The sequence below is a fragment of the Triturus cristatus genome, chromosome 3_2 (genome assembly GCF_964204655.1).
Source record: "Triturus cristatus chromosome 3_2, aTriCri1.1, whole genome shotgun sequence".
Lineage (NCBI taxonomy): Eukaryota > Metazoa > Chordata > Amphibia > Caudata > Salamandridae > Triturus > Triturus cristatus.
The window spans coordinates 343,577,454-343,605,433 of NC_140584.1; the positions used below are offsets into that span (position 1 = coordinate 343,577,454).

The following is a 27,980-nucleotide window of genomic DNA, read 5'->3' on the forward strand; positions in this document are numbered from 1 at the left end:
ATGCGATTGTGCTTTCGGGGGCCCATCGCCCACGGTGGCGGTGGCATCCTAATTGCAGGTGCGGGACCGCCGCAACACTGGCAGCCGGTCCCAGCAACGCCATCCTAATAGGCCCCTAAGGTTTTAGAAAATTTGAGGAGACGAATGGACAATTTGAGTCCAAATCCAAGACCTATGCAGTACGAAGCTCTTGAAGAGTGGGATTATGAAGCATATAAAAGAGAAAGGATCAGACAACAGAATAGATACACAAATACAGTGAGTAGGTATTCTGAAGCAAACTGGGATACTCGGGAAAAAAATGTACAGAAGAGATACTGTGGAAGGAACTAGGATGTTTCCAGTTAGAGAAGTTGAGTCGACTGAAGGAGAAAAGGAATAAGGAGAAAATGAAAAATATTGAATCACATGAGAAGGATGCTAATATAAATAATAGTACAGATGAGTTTGATGAGGGTTTTCTGAATTAATTATTAATGAACAGACCACCACCATATCAAGATGAACAGATTAATATAAATACGAGTGCAAGTATTTTGAGTATTTCACCAAGTGCGTCTTTAATTCAGATTGAAGAGCCCATAAATAGATTACCTGAAGGTGTGAGTCAGATTCAAAATGTAAATAGAGAAGAATTAGTAAAAGTGAACAAGATAATGAACCCAGATGTTTTGTCAGTTCCAGTGACAATTGGTCCTATAGTTTCAATGTATAATGAGCAAGGACTTACTCAAGTACATGGTTTAACCGTTCCAGGAAAGAGTAATGAATATCATCACACAGATAATAAAGAGGTAGTAAGAATAAATGAAAATAGTGGTACGAATGTGAGTGTAGTCACCGGACAAGTGGAACAATTGATTGATGTTTCAGAAAGGAATGAGACACCAAAACGAGTTTGTGAGGGTTCCCCTCCCGCAACACCGGAATCGCCATGTGTCAGGCCGGAAACAGGGTAGATGGTCTAGCGGTCCAACTGGACAGCGATGGACCTCCATCAATCAGAGAACAGCCAGGCGGAACCACAGAGGACGCAAAGCACCAAACCCAGGGAAGGCGAGGAGAAGAGTGAAGCTGACAAGAGGGAGGAGACCGGAGGATCATTTCCAGCTGTCAAGGAGGAACAACAGACGGCCGCTCTAGGAGCAACGCGCTCGAGTCCAGCACTCCAATAGTGGAAGGGGAGGCTGTGACTTCCACCCCCACGGCCCAGGAGGGTCGTGGGTCAAGGCAAGTGCCCCAAACAGGGTTCTTTTCTTTTTGGGGCTGGTGGGCGGGTTTAATGGCCACACCACCCCAAAGCACTGAATTCTCCTGGCACCTAGGCACAGGTGATGGGAACACTCTTCCCTGTTGTTAGTATAGGTCAGAGATTGAGACCTGATTGTGCCCTTGTAGGAAGGTGGAATCTGACTAATGGTTGCCCCCAACTTTTTGCCATGCGGGTGGCGGCGATCCCCCCCTACATCCTAATAGACCCCTTAGTATTAAAATTACCATTTGCTGGATGTTAGACCTGTCAGCCCTTAGGGTGGTCCCTCCTCATCATTATTTATTTTGTCCCACTTTTGCCTCAAACCCTGTTAGTATTTTTCCTTTTTGGGAACCACCAGACTTTTTCGTGTTGATGCAGGGTCAGGGAGCCATTTTCCCTACCCCTGGAACTTCTGTCTGAGGACCTGAGACACAAAATGGTGGCCACCCATTGTCACCTGAGACATAGCTGGAACCTACTAGTACCTTCCAGAACATTCTAGAACCCTGTGACAGTGTGAGGTAGGTTTAGAATGTTGGGAAGCCAGCTCAGAGTTGGCAGTTGGAGTATGCAGTTGGCACCTGACTGGTGAAGGGAGAGCAGCACAACACTGAAGGAGGAAGGAGTGAGGCAGCAGGGGTGGAAACTTGTGCCTGGAGTGGGGTCCAGAAACCCACCCTTGATACTAGTCCCTACTGACTGAGCCCAGCCTGGAGCCCTGTGTGGGATAAAGTCAAGAAGAACCAACTCAAGGACCTGAACAGCCGGAACAGGCCTTGGAAGTAAAGAACAGCAAGTTCCTGACCTGTCTATTGGTATCTTCCTGGAGTCCGACGCCGAGAAGCCTAGAGACCTGGGGCCGGAGGTGAAGAAGCGGCGCTGACTGGAAAGCAGACGTCGTACCCGGAGCCGCCAGAGGTCGAGAGAGGGCGCCGACGGAGGTCGTGGAGACACCAGAGGTCGAGGAGGAAGTCACCTGAGGTCGAGTGTGCGGCGTCGACGGGGGAGTGAAGTCCGCCCTCCGGAGTCGCCGGAGACCGAGGTGAATCGTGCCGGAGGTCGGGAGTGGAGATCGCACTCCGGAGTCGCCGGAACCTGAGGAAAGGAGCACCGGAGGTCGGGAGTGGAGATCGCACTCCGGAGTCGCCGGAACCTGAAGGGAAGAGCACCGGAGGTCGGGAGTGGAGGTCGCACTCCGGAGACACCCGGAAGTAGGGAGATCGTGTCCTTGTGACGCCGGAGACCGACATCGAATCGAGGCTGCCCAGCGACATCGAGCCGAGGCCGCCCGCCGACATCGAGCCGGAACCACCTCACGGCGTCAACAGGAACTGACATCGAGCCGAGGCCGTCCGCCGACATCGATCCGGAACCGCCTCACGGCGTCAACAGGAACTGACATCGAGCCGAGGCCGTCCACCGACATCGATCCGGAACCGCCTCACGGCGTCGACAAGAACTGACATCGAGCCGAGGCCGGCTAGCGACATCGAACCGGAACCGCCTCACGGCGTCGACACGACTCCGGCGGAGTCGGAAGTTCATAAAGAGGGCAGTAAGCGGAATAGAGGGCGCCTAAGGCCCTGTGGAGCCCTAAGAGACCATCCTAGGGGCTAGAGAGGTGTTAGGACCAGCCTGGGAGTGCCAGGGGTGGACTGAGACTGATACAGTGACCTGTGTGAGGGGTTGTGTAGTTTGGGAGAGCCAGATTCCTAGATTACCCTTGATCTACCTCAGTTTTAGCCTCAGCCTTATCCAAGCTAGTCGAGACACCCTCAGGCCATCCACATAACCACAAGCTGTGATTGGGCCAAATCAACCCATAGTACCTCACAAATGTGACCTGATTTGAAAGTGTACTGATGGCTTATATTTATTGAGAGTATTGTATTCTTTGTATTTATCCTATTTATTGTCTCACAGTATTTATTGTCTCACAGTATTTATTCCCTCACAGTATTTATTTGCCTATGGATTTTATGCACATCTATTTATTCATTGATTATTTATGATCTGAGCTTATTTATTTGACCTACCCTTTTTACAGAAGAAGCTTTGTGTACTGTAAGTGTGTTATTATTTATTTAACCTGCAACTAAGAGAAAACAAGATAAACACAGATATATTTTCATAAATTTTTACGGTGTAGTGTCGTTTTTGGAACGGATGCACGCATGGTTATTGTGAGGGTGTGACGTACGCTTAACACGGTGCCTGACCCCCGACCGCTCGAGCCAAGCTACCCCTTGAGCTGGGAAAAACCGGGTGACTGCTAACCCGGTTGCCCGGGGTTTTCTAACATAATTGGTGTTCAGCGGTGGGATAGAGCTGTGCTTGCGTCCACTCGACAATAACTGTGGGTAGTCCATAGGCCTACACCGGGAGTTTTCTCAAAGCGGACTTCCTAATTCTGAGTTTTGTTTTTCCAAATTTACTCTGGTGGTGGGAGGAGGTATTACAAAAGGTACCCCCCTGCATAGCTTCTGTAAACACCTGTCTTCTATTCTGAGTGGGCAAAATGGAGTTTGTGTTGGAAGATGTGGAAACTTACACTGTGGCCCAACTCAGAGAGTTTTGTCAGCGAGAGGGGGTGTATTGTCCCCCAGGTGCCAAGAAGGCTGAACTCCAGACCAGCTTGAGGGCTTGGGGGGAGGCACGACGGGAAAGTAAGGCTGAGCAGGAGGACAGGGATGGAGAGCCTGATAGCGAGGGGGCTGGGTTGTACCAACCTGAGGTGGGGAACCTGTTAGCGGGGCCCAGAACACTTTCCAGGAAGGGCAGCACTGTCTCTAGCGGTGGCTTATCTGAAGCAGAGTTAACTGACCGGAGGGAGAAAAGACAGCTCACATGGAAGTTGGCGGAGCTGGAGAAAGAAAAGGAGGGACAGAGGATGGCTCACGAGTTGAGGCTGAGGGAAATAGATCTCCAGATCCTACAAGTCGGGGCACACACTGTTCCTAGTGGTGGCAGCGAAGGTAGAGAAATCACCAGGGAACCCAAACCCTATCTGCCGAAAGACATAGTAGCTAGCTATAGTGCGGGCGACGATATCGCCAAGTGGCTAGCGGCCTATGAGGTCTCTTTTTTAGGGCCCATGGGGTGCCAGAGAAGTACTGGGGAGGGGGATTGTACAAATACATGCCTCCAGCTGGTAGGGATGCATTATTGGCCCTAGAGCAGGATGAGCAGACCCACTACCCCACCATGAAAGTGGCGCTCGTAAGAAAGTTTGGACTAACACCCGAGAAGTACAGACAGAAGTTCCGGGGTAGCCACAAACTGGGCACACAGAATTGGGTGGATTTCCTGGACTATGCAAAGAAGGCATTAGAGGGTTGGATTCAGGGCAGTGAGGTGAGGGACTACGAGGGGTTGTTTGATTTAATGTTGAAGGAACACCTGCTCTAAAAATGTTTCCCTGAACTGCGTCAACACCTGGTGGATAGCAAGCTGACCAATCCCCGGAAGCTTGCTGAGGAGGCGGACATTTGGGCTAGTACCCGGGTGTCCACAAGGGGGACTGGAGGGGATACTCAAAAGGCCGGACAGGGCGCCCCCCAGAAGAAAGAGGGAGGGGAAAAGAAAAAGGAGTTCTCTAAAGGCCCCCAAAATAACTTCCAAGGAAAGGGAACAGGATTCACCCCTAGGGCTAACCCACCCAGAAACCCTAATCCTGGCCAGAGTCAGCAGCCAAGGGTTGTCCATTGCTTCGAGTGCGGTGGCGTCGGACACTATAAGGGAGATGCGAAGTGCCCGAAAAGACCACCCCCTCCCATTGGAGGAAAGGCCCCCGGAGTAGCTAGTGTAGTGCTCGGGGAGAAGATGCCCTTAACTAAGGGAAGGGAGTGGGCGGGTGTCACTTTAGTGTCCCTGGGAGAACGGGAGATGGTTCCTAAGATCCAGGTGCCCGCAAATACCATAAAGTATGGCCAGTGGGTCACCATCAACGGCCAAAGAGGGGAGGCTCTGAGAGACACAGGAGCCAGTATGACTATGGTACGTAGCCAACTGGTGTCTCCAGAGCAGGTAATTCCCGATGTACTCCACCCAGCCGCGATGGCTGACGGCAGAACCGGCCACGATCCGGTGGCCGAGGTTCCCTTTGAATGGGAGGGGGTTGCAGGTTCACTTCGAGTTGCCGTAAGCCCTGCCGTGCCGGTCGATTGTCTACTGGGGAATGACATGGAGCACAATGCTTGGAAGGAGGTGGAATACCGGACTCATGCTGGGTACACCTGACTGGGCCTGTGTTAGCACAGGGTCCGCGACTACCCGGAGAGGGAGTTTGTTTCGACTGGAGCCTGGAACAAAGGCACAGCCGGCTGCCGACCAAGGGAAGAACCGAGGACAGGAGGAGCCTGCCTCGGCATCCGCGCCCCGTGTGACGGATAGGCCACCGGAGGTGGTGGACCAGGAGTCCGCGGTGGGGGATGTTACCAAACTGGAGGACCTACCCATCCCGGCCGAGTGGCACGTGGAGGGAGGGCCGACCAGGGAGGAATTCTGCAAGGGCCAGAGGGAGTGCCCTACCCTTGAGGGACTGAAGCGACAGGCCGAAGCCCAGGCAGCAGGGAACGTTGAGGGGAACTACAACCTTTACTGGGAGGATGGCCTCCTCTACAGTGAACCCAAGGCACCCCTACATGGATCGTCACGAGCCTTAGTAGTCCCTCAACGTTACCGAGCCTTCCTACTGGAATTGGCTCACGAGATCCCCTTGGCAGGACACCTGGGGCAAGACAAGACTTTCGCCCGTCTTGTCCCACACTTTTATTGGCCTCAAATGAAAGTGTCGTCCGACACCTACTGCCGGACATGTGTGTCTTGCCAAGCCAGTGGGAAAACAGGGGTGAAGCTGAAAGCTCCCCTGGAACCACTTCCTGTCGTTAGCACCCCCTTTGAAAGGGTTGGCATCGACATTGTGGGTCCATTAGATCCGCCTACTACAGCTGGTCACAGGTTTATCCTGGTTCTGGTGGATCATGCCACACGGTACCCAGAGGCTATACCTCTAAGGACCATTACAGCACCTGTTGTGGCTAGGGCCCTGATGGGAATCTTTACCCGAGTGGGTTTTCCCAAGGAAGTTGTGTCCGACAGGGGGACCAACTTCATGTCAGCATACCTGCGGGCCATGTGGAAGGAGTGTGGAGTGACCTACCGGTTCACAACTCCTTACCACCCCCAGACCAATGGTCTGGTGGAGAGGTTTAACAAAACCTTGAAAGGCATGATCAGAAGTCTGCCTGAAAGCCTGCGGAGGAAATGGGACGTCCTCCTACCCTGTCTATTGTTTTCCTACAGGGAAGTGCCACAGAAGGGAGTGGGCTTCAGCCCCTTCGAGCTTTTGTATGGGCACCCTGTGCGTGGACCTCTCAGCCTGGTGAGAGACGGATGGGAAAGAACTCCCAGAAAACTTCCCCAGGACGTGGTGAGCTACATGCTGGCCTTCCGAAGCCAAATGGCTAAGTTGTGGAAGCAAGCTTCTGACAACTTGGAGGCCAGCCAAGCAGTAATGAAGGCGTGGTATGACCACAACGCTCACCCGGTGGAATTGGAGCCTGGCCAGAAGGTGTGGGTGATCGAACCAGGAGAGCTTAGCGCCCTCCAGGATCGCTGGTCAGGACCCTTTGAGGTATTGGAGAAGAAGGGTAAGGCTACCTACTTGGTGGATCTTAAGACCCCTCGTCAGCCCCTACGGGTGCTGCATGCCAACCGCCTCAAACCCCACCACGAGAGGCCCGAAGTCATTTTGATGATGGTGACTGACGGAGCAGAGGACGTGGAAAGCGAGCCTCTCCCCGATTTGTTTGCGTCTCAAGAGAAGGATGGGTCGGTGGAGGGAGTGATTCTCTCCCCATCTCTAACTCCTGAACAGCAGGTGGACTACCGCCAGGTCCTGGGACAGTACTCTTCGTTGTTCTCCCTTGTTCCGGGTAGGACTCACCTGTGCGTCCATGATGTGGACACAGGAGACAGCCCACCTGTGAAGTCCAATATCTACCGGATGTCAGACAAGGTGAAGGCCAGCATTCACAGTGAAGTCACTAAGATGCTGGAGCTAGGAGTGATCGAACCTTCCAGCAGCCCCTGGTCCAGTCCGGTGGTGCTAGTACCAAAAGCCGCACCACCGGGTGCCCAACCGGAACTGAGGTTCTGTGTGGACTACCGGGGACTGAACTCAGTAACCAAGACTGATGCTCATCCGATCCCAAGGGCGGATGAATTGATTGACCGGCTGGGAGCTGCCCAATATCTAAATACCTTTGACCTTACTTCTGGGTACTGGCAGATCTCTCTGACTGACGGAGCTAGGGAAAGGTCAGCCTTCTCCACGCCCAAAGGCCACTACCAGTTCTGTGTGATGCCCTTTGGGCTCAAGAACGCACCTGCCACGTTTCAGCGTCTGGTGAACCAGATCCTCACTGGAATGGAGAGTTTCTCTGCTGCTTATCTGGATGACATAGCCGTCTTCAGTAACAGCTGGGAGGATCACTTGCGTCACCTGCAAGCTGTTCTCCAGGCCCTGAGACAAGCTGGTTTAACGATCAAGGCCAGCAAGTGCCAGATCGGGCAGGGGACGGTAGTGTACCTTGGACACTTGGTGGGTAGGGGAGCGGTGCAACCCCTCCAGGCGAAGATCGAGGCCATCATGGCCTGGCAACCCCTCAAGACTCAGACTGAGGTCCGAGCTTTTCTGGGCCTCACCGGATATTACCGCCGCTTCGTGAAGGGATACGGTACCATTGTGGCCCCCCTCACGGAGCTTACGTCCAAGAAACAACCTCGACGGGTAGTCTGGACGGAGGCTTGTCAGCAGGCCTTTGTAAAACTGAAGCAAGCCATGTGCGAGGCCCCGGTCCTACGGGCCCCAGACTTTTCCAAGGAGTTCATTGTCCAGACGGATGCATCGGAACATGGCATTGGGGCAGTGTTATCGCAACTCAATGAAGAGGGTCTGGATCAACCCGTGGTCTTCCTATCCCGGAGACTACTTCCCAGGGAACAGAAGTGGAGTGCAATAGAGCGTGAAGACTTTGCAGTGGTATGGGCTCTGAAGAAGCTGCGGCCATACCTGTTTGGCACGCACTTCCTAGTTCAGACCGACCACAAACCCCTTCGTTGGCTGATGCAGATGAAGGGGGAGAATCCCAAGTTGCTAAGGTGGTCTATCTCCCTACAGGGAATGGACTTTCAGGTGGAACATCGGCCTGGAGTGGACCACGCCAATGCAGACGGTCTCTCAAGGTATTTCCGCCTTAGTGATGAGAACTCCCAAGGGGTTGGGTAGCTCTCCCCACTTTCAGCTGGGGGGGACGCGTGTTAGACCTGTCAGCCCTTTGGGTGGTCCCTCCTCATCATTATTTATTTTGTCCCACTTTTGCCTCAAACTCTGTTAGTATTTTTCCTTTTTGGGAACCACCAGACTTTTTAGTGTTGATGCAGGGTCAGGGAGCCATTTTCCCTACCCCTGGAACTTCTGTCTGAGGGCCTGAGACACAAAATGGTGGCCACCCATTGTCACCTGAGACATAGCTGGAACCTACTAGTACCTTCCAGAACATTCTAGAACCCTGTGACAGTGTGAGGCAGGTTTAGAATGTTGGGAAGCCAGCTCAGAGTTGGCAGTTGGAGTAGGCAGTTGGCACCTGACTGGTGAAGGGAGAGCAGCACAACACTGAAGGAGGAAGGAGTGAGGCAGCAGGGGTGGAAACTTGTGCCTGGAGTGGGGTCCAGAAACCCACCCTTGATACTAGTCCCTACTGACTGAGCCCAGCCTGGAGCCCTGTGTGGGATAAAGTCAAGAAGAACCAACTCAAGGACCTGAACAGCCGGAACAGGCCTTGGAAGTAAAGAACAGCAAGTTCCTGACCTGTCTATTGGTATCTTCCTGGAGTCCGACGCCGAGAAGCCTAGAGACCTGGGGCCGGAGGTGAAGAAGCGGCGCTGACTGGAAAGCAACCGTCGTACCCGGAGCCACCAGAGGTCGAGAGAGGGCGCCGACGGAGGTCGTGGAGACACCAGAGGTCGAGGAGGAAGTCACCTGAGGTCGAGTGTGCGGCGTCGACGGGGGAGTGAAGTCCGCCCTCCGGAGTCGCCGGAGACCGAGGTGAATCGTGCCGGAGGTCGGGAGTGGAGATCGCACTCCGGAGTCGCCGGAACCTGAGGAAAGGAGCACCGGAGGTCGGGAGTGGAGATCGCACTCCGGAGTCGCCGGAACCTGAAGGGAAGAGCACCGGAGGTCGGGAGTGGAGGTCGCACTCCGGAGACACCCGGAAGTAGGGAGATCGTGTCCCTGTGACGCCGGAGACCGACATCGAATCGAGGCTGCCCAGCGACATCGAGCCGAGGCCGCCCGCCGACATCGATCCGGAACCACCTCACGGCGTCAACAGGAACTGACATCGAGCCGAGGCCGTCCGCCGACATCGATCCGGAACCGCCTCACGGCGTCACCAGGAACTGACATCGAGCCGAGGCCGTCCGCCGACATCGATCCGGAACCGCCTCACGGCGTCGACAAGAACTGACATCGAGCCGAGGCCGGCTAGCGACATCGAACCGGAACCGCCTCACGGCGTCGACACAACTCCGGCGGAGTCGGAAGTTCATAAAGAGGGCAGTAAGTGGAATAGAGGGCGCCTAAGGCCCTGTGGAGCCCTGAGAGACCATCCTAGGGGCTAGAGAGGTGTTAGGACCAGCCTGGGAGTGCCAGGGGTGGACTGAGACTGATACAGTGACCTGTGTGAGGGGTTGTGTAGTTTGGGAGAGCCAGTTTCCTAGATTACCCTTGATCTACCTCAGTTTTAGCCTCAGCCTTATCCAAGCTAGGTGAGACACCCTCAGGCCATCCACATAACCACAAGCTGTGATTGGGCCAAATCAACCCATAGTACCTCACAAATGTGACCTGATTTGAAAGTGTACTGATGGCTTATATTTATTGAGAGTATTGTATTCTTTGTATTTATCCTATTTATTGTCTCACAGTATTTATTGTCTCACAGTATTTATTCCCTCACAGTATTTATTTGCCTATGTATTTTATGCACATCTATTTATTCATTGATTATTTATGATCTGAGCTTATTTATTTGACCTACCCTTTTTACAGAAGAAGCTTTGTGTACTGTAAGTGTGTTATTATTTATTTAACCTGCAACTAAGAGAAAACAAGATAAACACAGATATATTTTCATAAATTTTTACGGTGTAGTGTCGTTTTTGGAACGGATGCACGCATGGTTATTGTGAGGGTGTGACGTACGCTTAACACGGTGCCTGACCCCCGACCGCTCGAGCCAAGCTACCCCTTGTGCTGGGAAAAACCGGGTGACTGCTAACCCGGTTGCCCGGGGTTTTCTAACACTGGAAATTCCAAATTACCCACATGTTCTGTATATTTCATCCAATTTTCTAACCAGGCACCCCTTTCCCCCTCCTCCTTCAAGATGACTAGAAGCAAGGTTGAGGCAAGACCAGCAAGAGAGGGAGAGAACAACCACCAGTGGATGTGGACTGTGTTTCCTTGTTTACCTTTGTTTTCCCAGTTTCCTGGCTTTAATTTTGACAACCCCGACTTTGAGACCAGGTGTTTGTACCCAAGACTCATTGGGATGTGCAAACCTGACTATAAAAATAAAGATAACAAAAACTTAACAACCCCTATATAAACCTCCAGAGTACTTTTGACTGTTAAAGGGAGGGGACAGACAGCCCAAATCGCTACTTACTCACAGAGTTATAAATCTTAACCCTAAGAGATTGATGCAAGTAGAGAGGAGAATTAATGCGCAGACACGTAATAGGTCAAGAAGTGAAACAAGTGAAATTTTACAGAGATCATTGGGTCTGTCGCCAGAAGAATTAGATGATTGGATTAGAGAGATAGCTCCTGGTTGTATTGGTCAAAATAAAAATGCATACATAGATGTGAATACATTGAAAGGAGATTTGGAAGAGATGATTGCAGGTACAATTAGTCCAGAAAGAGTAAATATCAGGAAGATGAGTTGTTATTCTTATGTAAAAATATTACGAGAAAAGCAAGAAGCTTGCATGAGACTTTTGCTGAAGTTGCACAGATGTATGGAATTGATATTGAAAAGTCCAAAGCTTTACAAAAGATATACAGTTTGGAATTTACAGACAAGGATTTGGAGAATTTGAATGTATCAGGGAGACGATTATGTTTATGTGTTTCTAAAGCGCTCGAATGCCGAGGCGTCTTGGCGCTGAGGTGTAGTAGCAGGGAACATAAGGGAAATCACTCATATGGTTTCAAAGAGGCGAGTTTTTAATCCTTTCCTAAAAACCTGGAGGTCGGGTTGCAGTCTCATGGCCTGAGGCAAGTTATTCCACAGTCTAGCAGCACAATATGTGATCGTCCGACCCCCCCCCCCCCCCCTCCCCCCCCCCAGCGTGCTCTTCTGATTTTTGGGACTCTAACAAGACCCTGCATAGCTGATCTAAGGGGGCGTTCAGGGACATAGAGTACAAAGAGATTCTTTAGGTCCTCCATGGCGCCGCCATAAATTGCCTTTTGCACATAAGTAAGCGCCTTAAATTCTACACGTTGTTTTATAGGTAGCCAATGAAGAGATCATATCCCTGCTGAAGTTGATTGTCCTCTATTTAGACCCAGCAGCAGCCTAGCTGCTGCGTTCTGTAATGACTGCAGCTTCAACAGTTGACATTTATCGATCCCCAAAAATAAGGCATTGTAATAATCCAACTTAGAGAGAAACAGGGCCACCATCACTGTTTTTTGGAGTTCTAATGGTATGAAAGGAAAAACCTTTCTCAGAGTTTTCAAGAGAAAAAAACAGGAAGACACAAGACTGTTCACTTGGGCCCCCAGATTAGGTTTATTATCAAAGAGGACGCCCACATTTCTAACCTTCTCTACTGGGGACGGACATAATCCAGCCTGATCCGGCCACCATGATTTATTCCACGGGGGAAAACCTGGCCCAAACTCCATCACTTCTGTTTTATCTGTATTTATTTTTAGATAATTCTGACCCATCCAGGACATGATCTCTGTAAGGCAAGAATGAAATCTGCCTGCTATAGCTCCGAGCTTATTGTTGGTAGCTAGGACAAGTTGAGAGTCATCAGCATACGAGACCAAGACAAAGCCATGTTTCCTGACGAGATCAGCTAAAGGTGTCACATACAGATTGAACAGTGTGGGAGATAGGGCTGACCCCTGTGGGGCTCCACAAGGAAGGAGGAAATCATCCGATGTCATACCTTCCCAAAACAGCTTCTGCTCCCTGCTACTGAGAAAGGATACCAGAAGGGTCAGGGCTGTTCCTCCTATCCCAATTTCCCTCAGCCGCTGCGCCAGAGCCAATGGTTGACGGTATCAAAGGCGGCTGACAGGCTAAGGAGTACTAAAATTGCCTTTCCACCGCTATCTACTGCTCTACGGATCTCTTCGGCTGCCTTAACCAGAGCTGATTCTGTCAAATGTCGTGGCCGAAAGCCATTTTGGGAAGGGTATAACAAGCTGTTAGTGTCTAAATAAGCTGTGAGCACTTTTTCAAATACTTCTCCAAAATCTTGGCTGCAAAAGGAAGGCCGGCAATGGGGCGATAGTTATTAACATTGGCCGGGTCCAAGCTAGGTTTTTTTAAAAGGGGAGTGATAGCCGCCCGTTTCCAGATAGCGGGGTACTGTCCAGATGTTATAATTTGATTCAAAATAGGTGTAAGGTATTGCAAATCAGATCGGCTGCTCGGTGCATAAAAGAGGGTGGACAGGGGTTGGTCGGGGCTCCGGATTTCAGAGAGACCAAGATGTCATTAATCTCCTCTTTGCTCATCGGCTGAAAACTACTCAGCCTGTTCGAAAGCTGTGTAGGGGACACTGGCGTATCCAGAGGTTGTGTTGTATTTGCAAATTTGTCATAAATTCCCTTAACCTTCTCTTGAAAATGTTCCGCAAGAGCATTACAGAAAATCTGGTCTGGCTTAAAAATACTAATTTGCTGGGGTTTCATCAGTGAATTAACAGTTTTAAACAGTTCTCTGGAAGAATTATCCGCCTCCTTAATTTTAACTGAGAAGAAATCTTTTTTGGCAGCCACTATTGCCTCCTTGTATTCTTGAATGGAGAGATTGTATAAGATTTTCTTTGAATTATCGTAATTGATCCTCCAGAGGCGCTCCGCCTTTCTGCAGGTAATCTTTAAACTTTTAGGTTCGGGGGTATACCACGGGGAAGATGTCTTCCCTTTCTGTATTTTTACTAACTTTACTGGTGCAGCCTTATCCGCTGCTCCCAGAAGCCAATTATTAAAATGCTGTATTATAGTATTGTTGTCGCAATTTAACCCAGTAGGCCTGGACCCAAAGCTGATTCAAAAGCTCCCTCCTTTACTTTATCCCAGCGTCTGATAGGAATTACAGATTAAAGAACTGATTTCCACATTAAGACGTTGGGGAGACTTAGATAGATGGAAAGGAAGATGGACAAAAACGAAGGATGAAATGAGTGTGTCAACGAAAGCTGCTTTGCCATTGTGCCCTGTAAGATAAGCAGAGAAAGAGTCAACATCAGAAGATGTGGTTACAGCATCCCCAATGAGAGAGGCATCAGGAGATGGTTTTTACATTTTCCTTGGTCAAGACAGGACATATTGTTATTTACGAATGATTTCCCTAGGTTGAGAGAAAAGCCTGATGAATGGTATAGACAAGTAGAAAGATTCGTGAAGGTTATAAAGGTTTTGTGGGTTGATTTGGAAGGTCTTTTTGATATTGTTGTCCCAGCGGATTTGTAGATTGTACGTAAAATTGCTGTAGATTGGCCGAAAAAAGAATATCCTAGAGATTGAAAAATTGGGCCACCTTCGGAAGAGGTTATGAAAAAATATAATCAGGTCATTACATATTTGAAAGGGAAAATTTCTCCAAAAGAAACAGATTGGGTGAAAATAGACAGAACTACTCAAAAATTAAAAGAATCAGTGCATGCATATTATGAGAGGCTTCTTCAAGTATTTCAACAGTACAGTGGTATAGAAATATCACAGAGAAAGATATGGGACACTTTGTTTATAGGTTCGTATATGAATTGTGACCGATATAAGTTCTGTGATTCAGCAGCATTTGATTTGTTGGCAAAGTAAATCAGTTGACGAAATACTTCGTTATGCGAAGTTTGTGGAGATGACATAGAAATGAGACACAAGAAACTGAAGGAAAAAATAATGTTGGCCCAGATAAAAGCAGCAAAGAAAGTGGGATACTTGAGTGTGGATTCACTAGATGATTTTCAGGACAATTGTCAGACTACTACTGGGATGAAAGGTGTAGTTTCAAATGGCAAGACGGTGACGCAAGTGATCCCGATGGGTCAAGGGAGAAGTAGAGCTACTGTCAAAGATAAAGAGGAATTGAAAAATAAGTCTCCTTGTCATATTTACGGAAAATTTGGATGCTGGTGACGCGAGTGTAAGGGTCTGCTAAATAATACAGGACAGGGAGGAAATGGTGACCAAATGCAAATTCAGAATCAGAGTTATCAGGTGCAGACGAATCAGGCACAGATGAATAGAGCGCAGATGATTCAAATGCAAAATCAGAATTCACAAATGCAGGTATCAAATAATGGAGGACAAGGTTTACAGATACCAAAAGCTCCTATGCCAAATAAGGATGTGAATAGTCAAATGCAAAGGTACAATACGGATGTGGGTTTTCATACCAATTGTCAAGTGAATTCAAATGTGCAGGTGGCTTCACAATACTTAATGCAGACAGAAGAGAATGATTCAGAGAATTCACAATGTCAGTGCCTGAGGGGAGAGGAAGAGTGCGTTCTTGGCGCATCTCTAGAGGTAGATCAGACAGGTCCCTATGTGGATGGTGAGGTTGATGGTAATGCCATTACATTCCATGTAGATACTGGTGCTACCCGTTCCACTGTGAGAACTGTGGCAATCCCAAACCTACCCCTTCAGGAGAAAATACCCAAGTTGTGGGAGTATCAAATAAGTTAATTAAAAGGCCAGTGACAAGACCAATGAACGTTCAAATAGGAAATTTCCAAGATCTAAAGAAATTTGTGGTGTGTGATACTTGTCCAGTTAATTTGTTAGGTAGGGACTTGTGCAAAATGAATTGTTCCATTTATTGTACTCCAAATGGAATAGCATTTCATACAAAAGATGAGGACGTGATCTTCAAAATGTCAAGGCAGGGAATATAAGTGAATGAGTTGTATCCATTGCTTATGGTGAACAATTTGCCTGTTGGGTTGAGAGAAACGGTGTTGTCTGATGCGTGGGATTTTACAGGGTAAGATATCAGGTTGACGAAAGGAGTTGCACCAATTCAAATAACAGTTAAGCCAGATGCAGAATTTCCAAGAATACAACAGTACAGGATGAGTCCTGATACGACTACAGCAGTGACACCTGTGATTGATATGCTGATTGAGCATGGAATACTAAAAGAAATCCTTGGAAGTCCATGCAATTCACCTGTAATGGGAATTTGCAAACCAAATGGGAAATATTGGATTGTACAGGACCTGAGAAAGCTGAACAAAATTGTTATACCTTGCTGTCCAATTGTACCTAATCTAGCTGTGATCCTATATCAAATCCCATGTGATGCAGAGTGGTTTTCAATCATCGATCTATCAAGCATTTTTTTCGATACTATTACATCTAGATAGCCAATATTTATTTGCGTTCTGGCTCGGGAACCGTGTTTTGGCATGATGCCGAGTTCCTCAAGGGTATACTGAGAGCTTCTCAATTTTCAATCAGATACTGAAGAAATGTCTAGAGTAATTGGTAATGCCAAAAGACTCCGTTCTGGTTCAATATATCGATGACCTTTTGGTGGCTTCGAAGACGAGAGAAGACTGTGTGACAGATACAATTGCTCTACTGATTCGTTTGGCAATAGGTGGGCATAAAGTGTCATCAGCGAAGCTGCAATTCTGTAAGAAAGAAGTTCTTTATTTAGCTCATGTCATTGAAAAGGGAATTCGGAAAGTCTCTCAAGATCGGATCAATGCTATTATGCGAATGAATCCGCCAAAAACACAGAAAGAAGTTTGAATGTTTTTGGGAATGGTTGGATATTGCAGGCAGTGGATTATGAATCTCGTGCTGATAGCGTAGCCATTGCAGAGATTGACACACAAAGATGTAACAGATCCAATACATCGTGATGTGGAAGGCATGAAAACATTTCTGGAGTTGCAATACAGTTTGCATCGAGAACCAGCATTAGGAATGCCAGATTTTGACAAAGAGTTTGAATTATTCTGTAATGAACGTGATGGTTTCGCACTGTCCGTTCTAACTCAAACTCACGGAACAGCACGAAGGCCAGTGGCATATTTTTCTGCCTCATTGGATCCAGTGGCTGCAGCATTACCAGGATGTCCAAAAGCAGTTGCTGCTACTTGTGTGAGTCTTGAGCAGAGTGAGTCAATTGTAATGGGACATGCTTTGAAAGTGTATGTGCCACATTCAGTTGAGATTTTGTTAACACAAACTCGCACTCAGCACCTTACAAGCAGTCGGTTAACAAAATATGAACAGGTGATATTGGGAGCTGAGAATGTGGCAAAAGCAAGATGTACGACTTTGAATCCAGCTACATTGTTATCAACACCAGGCTGTGGAGTGGTTATGGATGACGTTGATCATGATTAATTGGATGTGACTGAGTTGTGTACCAAACCAAGACCTGATATCAAGGATACTCCATTGACTGAGGCTGATGTAGTATTGTTTGTGGATGGATCATGTTTAAGAGATTCAGAAGGATGTGTGCGAGCTGCATATGCAATCTGCACAGTGGCAAATGTGATTGAAGCATCATGGGTGAAAGGACTGAGTTATGCGCAAGTGGCTGAGCTAGTGGCTCTTACTAGAGCATGTTGATTAGCAAGACAAATGAGACTTACAATATACACTGATAGCCAGTATGGCTTCGGGGTGGTTCACAACTTTGGGCAGTTGTGGTCTCAAAATGGATATTTGCCCTCTTTGGGTTCACCAATCAGAAACAGTGTGTGTGTAAAAGATTTACCGATGGCACTACAATTACCGGCACAAATTGGGGTGGTGAAATGTTCAGCACATCGCTCTGTTTGTGAATATGTTACACTGGGCAACAGATATGTTTACGAAATTGCACGATTTTGTGCTTTGAATGCACATATTCATATTCGATCAATGGGGACCAACAAATTGATCAAATTGGCCAAACAGAATGCAGGTTGATGTTCTCATCTGTTGAAACTTGGGATGAGGTGAGAGAACTACAGGAAGAAGCAGGTGATTCAGAGAAGAATGGGCGGATCAAATCAGGATGTACACGCAGATCAGATGATGAATTGTGGATCTACACAGACGGGAGACCAGTAATGCCAGATAGTCTGTTATCACAGATGGCACGTGTCTACCATGGTCCAACACACATAGGTAGAGATGCAATGATTAGATTGTTTTGTCAAGCTTGGTTTAACCCAAAATTCAGGGTTATTGCAGAAAGTCTCTGTCAAAGATGTGCTGTATGTCAACAACAGAATGAAGGGAGAAAGACAGTGGTTAGTATGGGACGAATTGGCAAAGCTGCAGGTCCATTTACAAGGATGCAGATAGACTTCATTGAGATGCCTCCTTGCCAGGGACTAAAATATGTCCTTGTGGTTGTTTGTCTGTTTTCTCGTTGGGTTGAAGCATATCCAACAAGACGCAATGACAGTCTACCAGTTGCTAAATTGCTTCTTAGAGAGATAATACCTAGGTTCAGTTTCCCAGTCTCTTTGGAATCAGATAGGGGAACACATTTTAACAATGAAAAAATTTGGATGATTTGTGCAGCATTACAAATTGAGCAGAAATTGCACTGTGCCTAATTTTGAATTTCTTAGTGGATAAAACTAAATCTGAGACTGGTAAACGGAATCATGGCATATTTAGGCAGAGAAGTCTTAATGTTTGTTTTGCATGTGTTATGTAAACAATAATTGTATGGTTGGGATTAACATTAGTAGTTCCATATTTTATGTTCTTTAATGTAGTAAATGTTACTAATAATAATGAGCATGTAACAATTAATGCTAAAAGAGATCTGAAAGAAGAGCCAGAGACTATTATTAAGGAATTAGCTGGTAGTTTTTTACATGTGGATAAATCAATTAATGATTTCTCACCAGGGGCCTCATGTAGGTAGCATACCAGTTACCACTTCTAAAATACCGAACGATACCGAATCGGTATTTTAGAAGTGGTAACTCGTATGTAGGTAATGAGTCGGTATTTTTTACCGATTCGTTACAATTCGGTAATTACCGAATCGGTATTTACCGATTCGGTAATGAGGCATACCTTCCCATTGATGGGAAGGTATGCCTCATTACCGAATCGGTAAATACCGATTCGGTAATGTGGTGAACACATGCAAGGGTGGCAGGGTGTCACATTGACACCCTGTTGCACCCCTGATTCGGCCATGTGTACACATGTGGCACACATACATGCCCTAAGGGCATGTATGTATGCGACATTGCACACTGCTACGCGCGTAAAAATGCATAAACACATACATTGATTATTTACCACCAACTATAAGTTGGTGGTAAATACCGACTCTTAAACACACCCACACACTCCCCCTACATCTCGATTTTGGTTTCGGAATTTACCGAATCGGTAAAATTACCGATTCGGAAAAGTTACCGATTCGGTAACATTACCGATTCGGTATTATTACCGAATCGGTAATTTTACCGATTCGGTAAATTCCGAAACCAATAATTGTCCCCCTACATACCAATAGCCAAAATACCGGTCGGTAACGGTATAATTACCGAAAATCGGCCGTTACCGACCGGTATTTGGCTACCTACATGAGGCCCCAAATGTCTTTACTAAACTCTTGTATGAATATGTGGATACTATGGATGCAAGTGATTGTTATGTGTGCATGCATTTACCTACGTCCATGTCAGAGGGGGTGACTTACCATCACCTTCCCTTAACATATGGAGTTCCACGGGGCTCTACTTTGAGTCCATTACTTTTTAATATCTATGTGCGTCCCCTTGCTACCATCGTTGAGGACGCAGGGCTCACCCTATACTCCTATGCAGATGACACTCAAATTATTTTTTCATTATCTTCTTCTAAAGACAACTCGATATCTTCCTTAAGGAGTGGTTTGCATCAAGTCTCGGAATGGATGAATACCAACTGCCTAAAATTAAACGGGGACAAAACGGAGATCATCATCCTGGGCAAAGATAAACATCTCTGGAACCATTCTCATTGGCCTCAAGAAATGGGTTCATTTCCTCAGCCGGTAGCCCAAGCCCGTAATTTAGGCTTTATTATCGACAACCAACTTTCCATGCGGCAACATGCAGTGAGCACTGTTGGCACCTGTTTTTCCATACTAAGATGGTTGCGGAAAATAATCTGGATGCTCCCCTCTTCTACACAAAGAACCGTAGTCCAATCTCTTGTTATTTCTCGTTTGGACTACGGGAACATACTCTATTTAGGATGCAATAAGGAACTCTTGAAGAGGCTGCAGATGGTCCAAAACTCTGCAGCGCGCCTTCTCTGTCATATTGCAAGGAAAACCTCTGTTACTCCCTTTCTTCAGAATCTTCATTGGCTCTGCATTGGTAGCCGCATCAAATTTAAGGCTCTCTGTCATATTTTTAAAATAAAGCAAGGCACAGCTCCAGTGTATCTACGTGAACTCATTTGCCCCTACACGCCGCATCGTGCTTTGCGTTCTTCCACTCTGGGTAACTTGGCGCTTCCCAGATTTAAACTGAGAAGAATGGGCGGACGCTCCTTCTCGTACCTTGGACGAATATACGACGTTACTTCGCATGCGTTTAGTACGCATGCCATTACTACGCGGTCGTTAGTACGACCGCGTTTTTAGTTCGCATTCCTTTCCTATGCAATTCGGAACAACGAATTGCAGTAAGGGGTGCTGGATGTTGGAATAGTATCATTTACTATTCCAACTCTAGTCTATGCAGACACTAGGGAAGGTATTGGATTTTAAATCCAACACCTTCCCCCCCCTAACGCAAGTCGCTGTTCCGACTTGCGTAGTAAAGGTTTTCTAAGTAACAACGCGTGCGTACTAACGTCCGCGTAGTAATGGCATGCGAAGTAACGCATGCTAAGTAAACACCGTTTACCACCTTGGACCTAAGCTCTGGAATTCTCTTCCCAATCATGTGAAACAGGAACCATCCTATCTAAAATTCTGTCGGGACATTAAGACCTGGCTCTTCATCCAGCAATTGGCCTAGTTACTTAGTCTAACTTTAGACTCATTTGCACCGGGAAACCCTAATAGGGTAGCTGTGCACCTAACAAATTTAATAATAATAATAATAATAATATGGTATTTCATGTAGTGTACTAACAAGTCTATTTTATGGGAAGGAGATGTTTCAAAACTTTTATTCAAACTTTGACTTAGTTTTTTCAGAAGTTCCTGTTAGAAAGAATATGAATATAGTGTATAGTGCTAGGAATGCAGAGCACATGGGAGATTTTTTTCATTCTACTAAAACAATAGACACAGTATATGCACATCGAAATAATCTCATTTGTATATTACATAGTGTGGAAATAGAATTCATTAATACAGTAAAAGATAGACGTAGACGTTTTAAACAAAGAGCCGCAGAGCAGAAAAGTAGCAAACCACCATGGGCACATAAAGAAAGTGATTACAAACAGGGTGAGACTTATGCTGCAATGACTCTGGATTGGCCTCATAGAGGGAAGCTTTGCTTACTAGATAAAAGACTGATTATAATAATCATTTTGTTGGTTTCAGTGAGTGTGAACATACTTTTCTTATAACAGGGGGTTGGGGATTAAGAGGTGGTACTGATCCTGTATTCCCTGGAATTTATTATGTGTATGGTAAAAATGCCTATTAAAAGGTTGCCACCGCATTGGTATGAGTGTTGTTATATGGGTATAGTCTTACCAAAAATTTATCATATTGATGATAAACATGGAACCAATGAAAAATGACTAACACAGAATAAAAGGGGTTTGAGTGCTGCAGAAACTGTAGGAGATATTTCTGGAGCATTGATACTTTCAGTTGGGGTGATTCTAAGTTCACAAAAGATTAGAAAATTGTCTACAGTGGTTGATCATTTATCAACAGAAACTGCTGGTGGATATTTGATGATTGACACAGAAATGGTTGCTATGAGAACCATGGTTTTACAAAATATACTTGCCTAAGATGTATTATTGGCAAAAAAGGCGGACACTGTAGTATGCTGAAAATTCAACAATGTTGCACATATGTTCCTGACAAAAGTAGAGATCTAGAAGGATACATTACTAAATTGCATGATGATTTAGTAGAACTGCAGGTTGATGGTGCTTGGGAGAACCTTGGAAAGGGGTTGTCTTCTATAGGTAATTGGTTTTCAACATTTACTAACAGAATATTAGGGAGGATACGAACACCAATAGTTGCTCTTGCAACTGGCGTACTAATGGTATTTGTACTTTACAAATGCTGCAAGAATAAAACAAAAGATGCAAAACGAAGAGCGAGAAAAGGAAGAGAGAAGAGATAGAAATGGAGGATCGAAAGGGTGTTTATTATAGTGTAATGAAAGACTTAGAGGGTGTTAGGTTAACACAGATGCGAACGATGGAGACTGCATTCTAATTTTTATTATCAGATAGTAATCTGATAAGGGTTATTGTGATGGTTTGGGATACCATCAGATGGGAGATTGATGGAGCATGAGTTTTGTGAATAAAATCTGACCGATGAAATCCACTCTATTGCATGTTTTTTACTAAAATGCGTGGAACTACTAATATATAATACATGAGTGTATAATATGTGAAATGTGCACAAGGCACAATAACTTGATTTGTTAGTCAACGTAATGAGAATAATGCTAACTGAATATTATTCTGTCTTCCTAACTGCAGATAAATAAACGACAAAGAAACAGCTTTATTCTTCATGAAAGTAGTGTTGGCTTTTAGAAATTATTCTCTGTTTTTTTTAAATAATGTAGGCATCAGAATTGTTAAGGGATGAGCTTTCCGTGCTCCTGTCCTTCAGTTGTTACAAATGCTTCCTTAAAGTATAGCTATGTAGCTTGTTTCTAAAAAGTCTTCAGAGTTCTTTCCTGTCTAGCCGAGGGTTGTAGATGACATGAATGTAACTATTGCTAGATTTAGTATACATTTGTATCTAGGTTCTTTCCCTCTTCCTCTCTTGGAAATTGTACAATATTTAGACAAAGAGTGTTTAGAAAATAATAGTAAAGTCACTGTCAGTAGATTGTCATACTATCGTGAATAACCAACAGAGAGGCTTGCTGATGAGAAAGAATGCAACATTTTATCTGAAGAAAGGAAGTAGCGTACTATTAAGATTCCTGTGGGAAAGTGTTCCTCGGCCCCTTCACAAGATTGGTGACCTGTCCTGCGTTCGTAGTATGCTGCATGCCGTGCTGATTCCTGATTCGCTGGCTGGCAGAACCTGCTGTTCCTAAGAGACTTTCCTAGAGACTTTGCACACCATCGGCTGGTGATGCTGCCTTTGCTATACTCTAATGGCCGTGGGGTTAGCTTTTCAGACTAAGTGCACGCTGTGCATCAGTATTTCATTTCGTATGTGAATCGTTGTTTCACTGATGCTTTCTCTCTCTCACTCCTCTATACCTGATGTTCTGATGTTTTCGTAAATGATCTGTAGTGATTATTGTGAATCTATTTTGTATTTTATGAACCGAATAAAGACATTTTAAATGTTATTTGTGCTTGACCATTCATATTATGAAATAACAAGAAAAACTAATAGAAAAGAATAGTGTTTGTCTACATTACTGAGTTATTTGGATATGTTTACAATTACCAATGTTTAGCATATTTCTTTATTGTAAGTCCTCGTGGAGAAATAGCATTCTGTCTTTCATTATTTGGTCCCTTTTAGCTCTACCAAAGATTCATCGGAGGACCTTTGATATTGCTAACTGTGTGATAATGACTTGTGGGCCCGTCATTAGAGTTACGCTTCCGATTATTGTATAGTGGTTGGTGTGGATAGGTAAGCTGACAAAAATCTCCCAACACGTCTGCTGCAACACGTTGCATCATTCAAGTGTAGTGCTGGGGCACACACATTCTTCTTCAGCATGTCCTAAAATGTTTACCTGGGTTCAGGTGAAGATTTTGAGCTTTAGCAGATGAGAGATGGTGATGGTCAAAGTGTGAATGCGGAGAATAGCGTTTTGATGAATGATCAAGTTTGTGATGGTGACATTGAGGCAACTTCTGAGTTTTGTGAGGATGGAGCTAATGGCAACTCCAGGAGTGATCTGATCACAGGAGAGAAAAACCTAAAGTCCACCATTGAACATGGTAGGGTCTGATCCAAACCAAAATTGATGACACGTTACATATATGATTTTAACAAATTTTATGTAAATTGAATTGTTTTGTTTAAAGTGGGAAAGGTTTGTTGTGTTCTTTTATTCTTTATTTATAGTTAAGCATGTGTTTTGCATGCACTCATGTTTTCATTTGTATTTGATAGGACTGTACTCTCCCTGAGTATAATAAGTATACCACCAGACGATTCAGCTGTTGTGAGGCTTTAATGAGAGTTTGTGGACAATGTCTTGGTTTCTTTCTCTCCTCCTCGTCCTGCGGGCCAATAACGACGATGTCCTCTCCGAGTCCGGGGTCTTTGTCAGGTGGAAGGCCTCCGAGGGACATGCAAGGAAGGGAATACCAAATATTAGTGGACTGTTCCTGTCCGATCAAGTATTGAGGGGGAAGGGCAGTGAGGGGTCACCGGGGGTCCGTCACCAACAACACACGTGGGACAAGAGGACTCTGTGAGTGAGCGGGAGGTCTGCCTGATGCAGAGAAAACCAAAAACGATACCTCCAGAAATACCCGTGACCTCCCCACAAAGAAAAGAACAAGCTATCTCCCTCCCCGTGTGGATAGTAAGCCCAGGACCCGGCCCCGTACCTTTCCCAGCCACGCTCCTCCAGGCGCATGGCGGGGCGAGACGCCGTGAAGTTGGCCTCCTGGCTCTGCAGCTCTCTCGTCTCCTCTCACTCCGACCTCCGAATCATGTCCTCCGCTCTCCTCGTTGCTCTCCGTCTCCTTCGCTCTGCACTCTCTGTCTCCGACCTCTCCTCCTCGGGCTTTCGCGCCGTCGTTCGTCCCGACTTCCATCTTACGGGGTTCGATGGTCTCCGATTGGTCCGCCGTCGTTGACGTCACAGAAGACGTCTCTCTTGTCGCGGCGAGCCAGTCCACGTTAAATGGACCGCCGGCACCCTGTATAAAAGGTGGAAAGGGCCCGTCAGCGAGGGGGTTCTCGTAACCCGGGTCTTCTCCTGAGACTCGGCGACACATCCCAACCCCCGGATTTACCCGATCGGGGGAAATCGGGTATCTGGAGAGAAAGTCTGCATTCCCCTGGTCCAACCCCTTGCGGTGTTTAACCTCAAAACGATAGGGCTGCAAGGCCAAGAACCAGCGGAGGATTCGCTCATTGTGGCCTTTGTTGCGCTGGAGCCAGGTGAGAGGGGCATGGTCTGTAAAGAGGATGAAGGATCTGCCTTCCAAATAGTAACGCAACTTTTCCACTCCCCATCTGACCGCCAGACACTCCTTCTCGATAGTGGAGTAAGCCTGCTCCCGGGGAAATAGCTTCCTGCTGATGCTAAAATTGGGCGTTCAGACCCCTCAGCATCCTCTTGGGAGAGCACTGCCCCTATCCCAACCCCCGAGGCATCCGTTTGGAGGATAAAGGGTTTCTGGAAGTCAGGGGCCACTAAGACTGGGGAGGAGGTGAGAGCGTCCTTGAGGGCTTGAAAAGCGTTAGCTTCCAGGTCGGTGGGAGCCCGTAAGCGGGGTGAGACCTGGGCTTTACGGAGGAGATCAGTCAGGGGTCCAGCCAGGTTGGCAAAGTGAGGGATAAACCTCCGGTAATAACCCACCAATCCTAAAAACGCCCTAAGGTCCCTCTTTGTTTTTGGGTAGGTCAAAGCCTGAACAGCTGCCACCTTTTCCTGCTGTGGTTTTAGGTTCCCATCCCCGAGCAAAAACCCTAGATATTTCACCTGATGATAAGCCACCCGGGATTTCTTGGCATTTATATGGAAACCTGCCTGACAAATGCTGTCTAATATACGGTTCAGGTGTTGGAGGTGCTCGGGCCATGTTTTGCTGAAGACTACAATGTCATCCAGGTAGGCAGATGCATAAGGAAGGTGTGGTTTGAGAAGGGTATCCATGGCCCGTTGAAAGGTGGCCGGAGCCCCATGCAGCCCAAAGGGGAGGACAGTAAAATGGTAATGCCCAGAGGGAGTCGAGAAGGCGGTTTTCTCCTGGTCAGCCAGAGCTAGCGGAATCTGCCAATACCCCTTGGTGAGGTCGATGGTAGTTATGTACTTGGCCTCACCAAGGCGTTCCACTAACTCGTCGACCCTGGGAAGAGGGTAAGCATCCTGTTTGGAGACCCTATTGACAGCTCGGAAGTCTATACAGAATCGGATACTTCCGTCCGGTTTCGGCACTAGGACCACTGGGGAACACCAGTTACTATGGGAAGGGGTGATAACACCGGTTTTGAGCATCTGTTGTATTTCTGCTTGGAAGGCCACTCGTCGTGCCTCAGGTATCCGATAAGGTTTTTGTTTGACAATCGCTCCTGCGGGGGTAGGGATAGTGTGTTCAGCGAGGTGCGTTCTTCCCGGTTGGTCTGAGAATATACCCAAAAATTGAAGTAGAAGAGATTCCACAGCATCCCGCTGACAGGGGGACAGTTTGGGGTTGATAGGCACTTCCTTAACTGTATGACACAGGGGATCAGTAAAAGAAACGGTTTGGGAAGAACTCGGAGGGTTTCCTAGCCATTTTTTTAATAAGTTAATGTGGTACAACTGGGTTTTGGTTTGTGATACCTGTAGAACGTACGAGGTCCTACCCACCTTTTTGAGAACCTGAAAGGGACCTTGCCACTCTTTCCTCATCTTTTGAGCAGAAGTGGGTAATAACACCAAGACCCAATCACCCACATCTAGGTTCCTCCATTTTTTTCCCTTATCATAAAAGAACTTTTGTTTGGTTTGGGCGATGGCTAGGTGTTCGTGGGCGAGGGTCCTCAACTTATGGAGTCTGGACTGTAACTGGCGGGTATAATCCAGCAGAGCCTCAGCTTCCTCTTTCCCTTTTGTTTCCCAGCTATCTTTAGTTATCTCGAGTAGTGTTCTGGGTTTCCGCCCAAAAAGGAGTTCGAAAGGGGATGCTCCCAAGCTGGACTGGGTCTGACTCCTTAGCACAAAAAGGGCCAAAGGCAATAATTGGTCCCAATTCTTCCCATCTCCAGACAGAAGTTTCCTTAGGGTTAGTTTAAGGCTTCCGTTGTAGCGCTCCACTAACCCGTCTGTCTGGGGGTGGTATACGGAGGTTTTTATGTGTCTGATGCGGAGCTGCTGGCACACCTGTTTCATAAGTTTTGACACGAATGGGGTACCCTGATCAGTGACCATCTCTCTAGGGAAACCCATCCTTGAAAAGACTTCAACCAGACGCTGAGCTATGGCTGTGGTAGTGGCCGCTCTAAGGGGGAAGGCCTCTGGATAGCGGGTAGCATAATCTACCAAAACCAGGGCATATTGATGTCCTCGACTAGATTTGGGTAAGGGACCTATGAGGTCCATTCCTAGCCGGTCAAACGGTTTGCCTATGATGGGAAGAGGTTGCAAGGGGACCGCAGGAGGTATGTACGGATTGCGCTTTTGATAAATATGGCATTCTTGGCAATATTTCTGGACCTGCGCATAAACACTGGGCCAGAAGAAATGTTGAAGTATGGCTTGTCCGGTTTTTTCTGCCCCAACATGCCCCGCCAAAAGGTGGGCATGGGCAAAAAAAAGTATTTGATCCCTAAAGTCGGAGGGAACAAGCAGTTGAGGAACAGCGTCTTCCTTTGCTAACCGATATAGGAGACCGTTTTGTTCAACGAAGGTGGGATAGGATTTATTCGCTTGGTTTTGTTCGGCCTGGGCTTTGTTCCAGGCGTTGACAAGACTGGCGTCATTTAATTGGGCAGTGCGGAAGTGTGTATCTCTGGCCCAGGGCTCTGGGGTCAACGCTGAGACCTGACAAGGTGCGGGGGAACCGAGGGCTTCCCGCATCATGGAGGAAAAACAGGGATTGTCGGTCCCTATTATGACTGGTTCTGGAAGGTGCAGAAGGACCCCCACTATCGCCTTCATACTAGCCCCGGTGGGTGCTTGTAGCTGGATGGTGGCCAGAGGATATTCCCTAACATCCCCATGTACACACCTAATGCCCACCCTCCGACCCGGTAGGACCCAAGAGTGGTGAATGAGCTCCTGCCTTGCTACGGAATGTTTGCAGCCTGAATCTAGTAAGGCCCGTACTCCTTTACCCTGTATCTTAACACTCACATAAAACACGGGTTCTGTTTCCTGAGCGAATAGGAGGGAGTAGGGTGCGTAGCTCACGTCCATGAGTTCCGCCTCTTTCTCCCTCTTTTTCCTGCAATAGCGAGCTATGTGTCCCCACTCCCCACAATCATAACACTGGGGACCTGAGAAAGGGGGGTTGTCTGGCCGGGCTCCTTGGGGTCGTACGGGCTCAGGGAGGGTTTTAGTGGACTTCCGGTCTCCT

General features: G+C 47.0%; 1 long non-coding RNA gene across 1 annotated transcript in view; it reads left to right on the forward strand.

Annotated features, from left to right (window-relative positions):
* The window catches only part of LOC146857339 (uncharacterized), a 55,077-nt gene extending 32,705 nt beyond the window's left edge, over nucleotides 1-22,372 (forward strand). The window contains exon 3 of the long non-coding RNA XR_014979891.1: nucleotides 22,242-22,372. This is a non-coding gene — a long non-coding RNA (uncharacterized LOC146857339). The remainder of the gene's footprint in view (nucleotides 1-22,241) is intronic.
* Nucleotides 22,373-27,980: the final 5,608 nt, after the last annotated feature.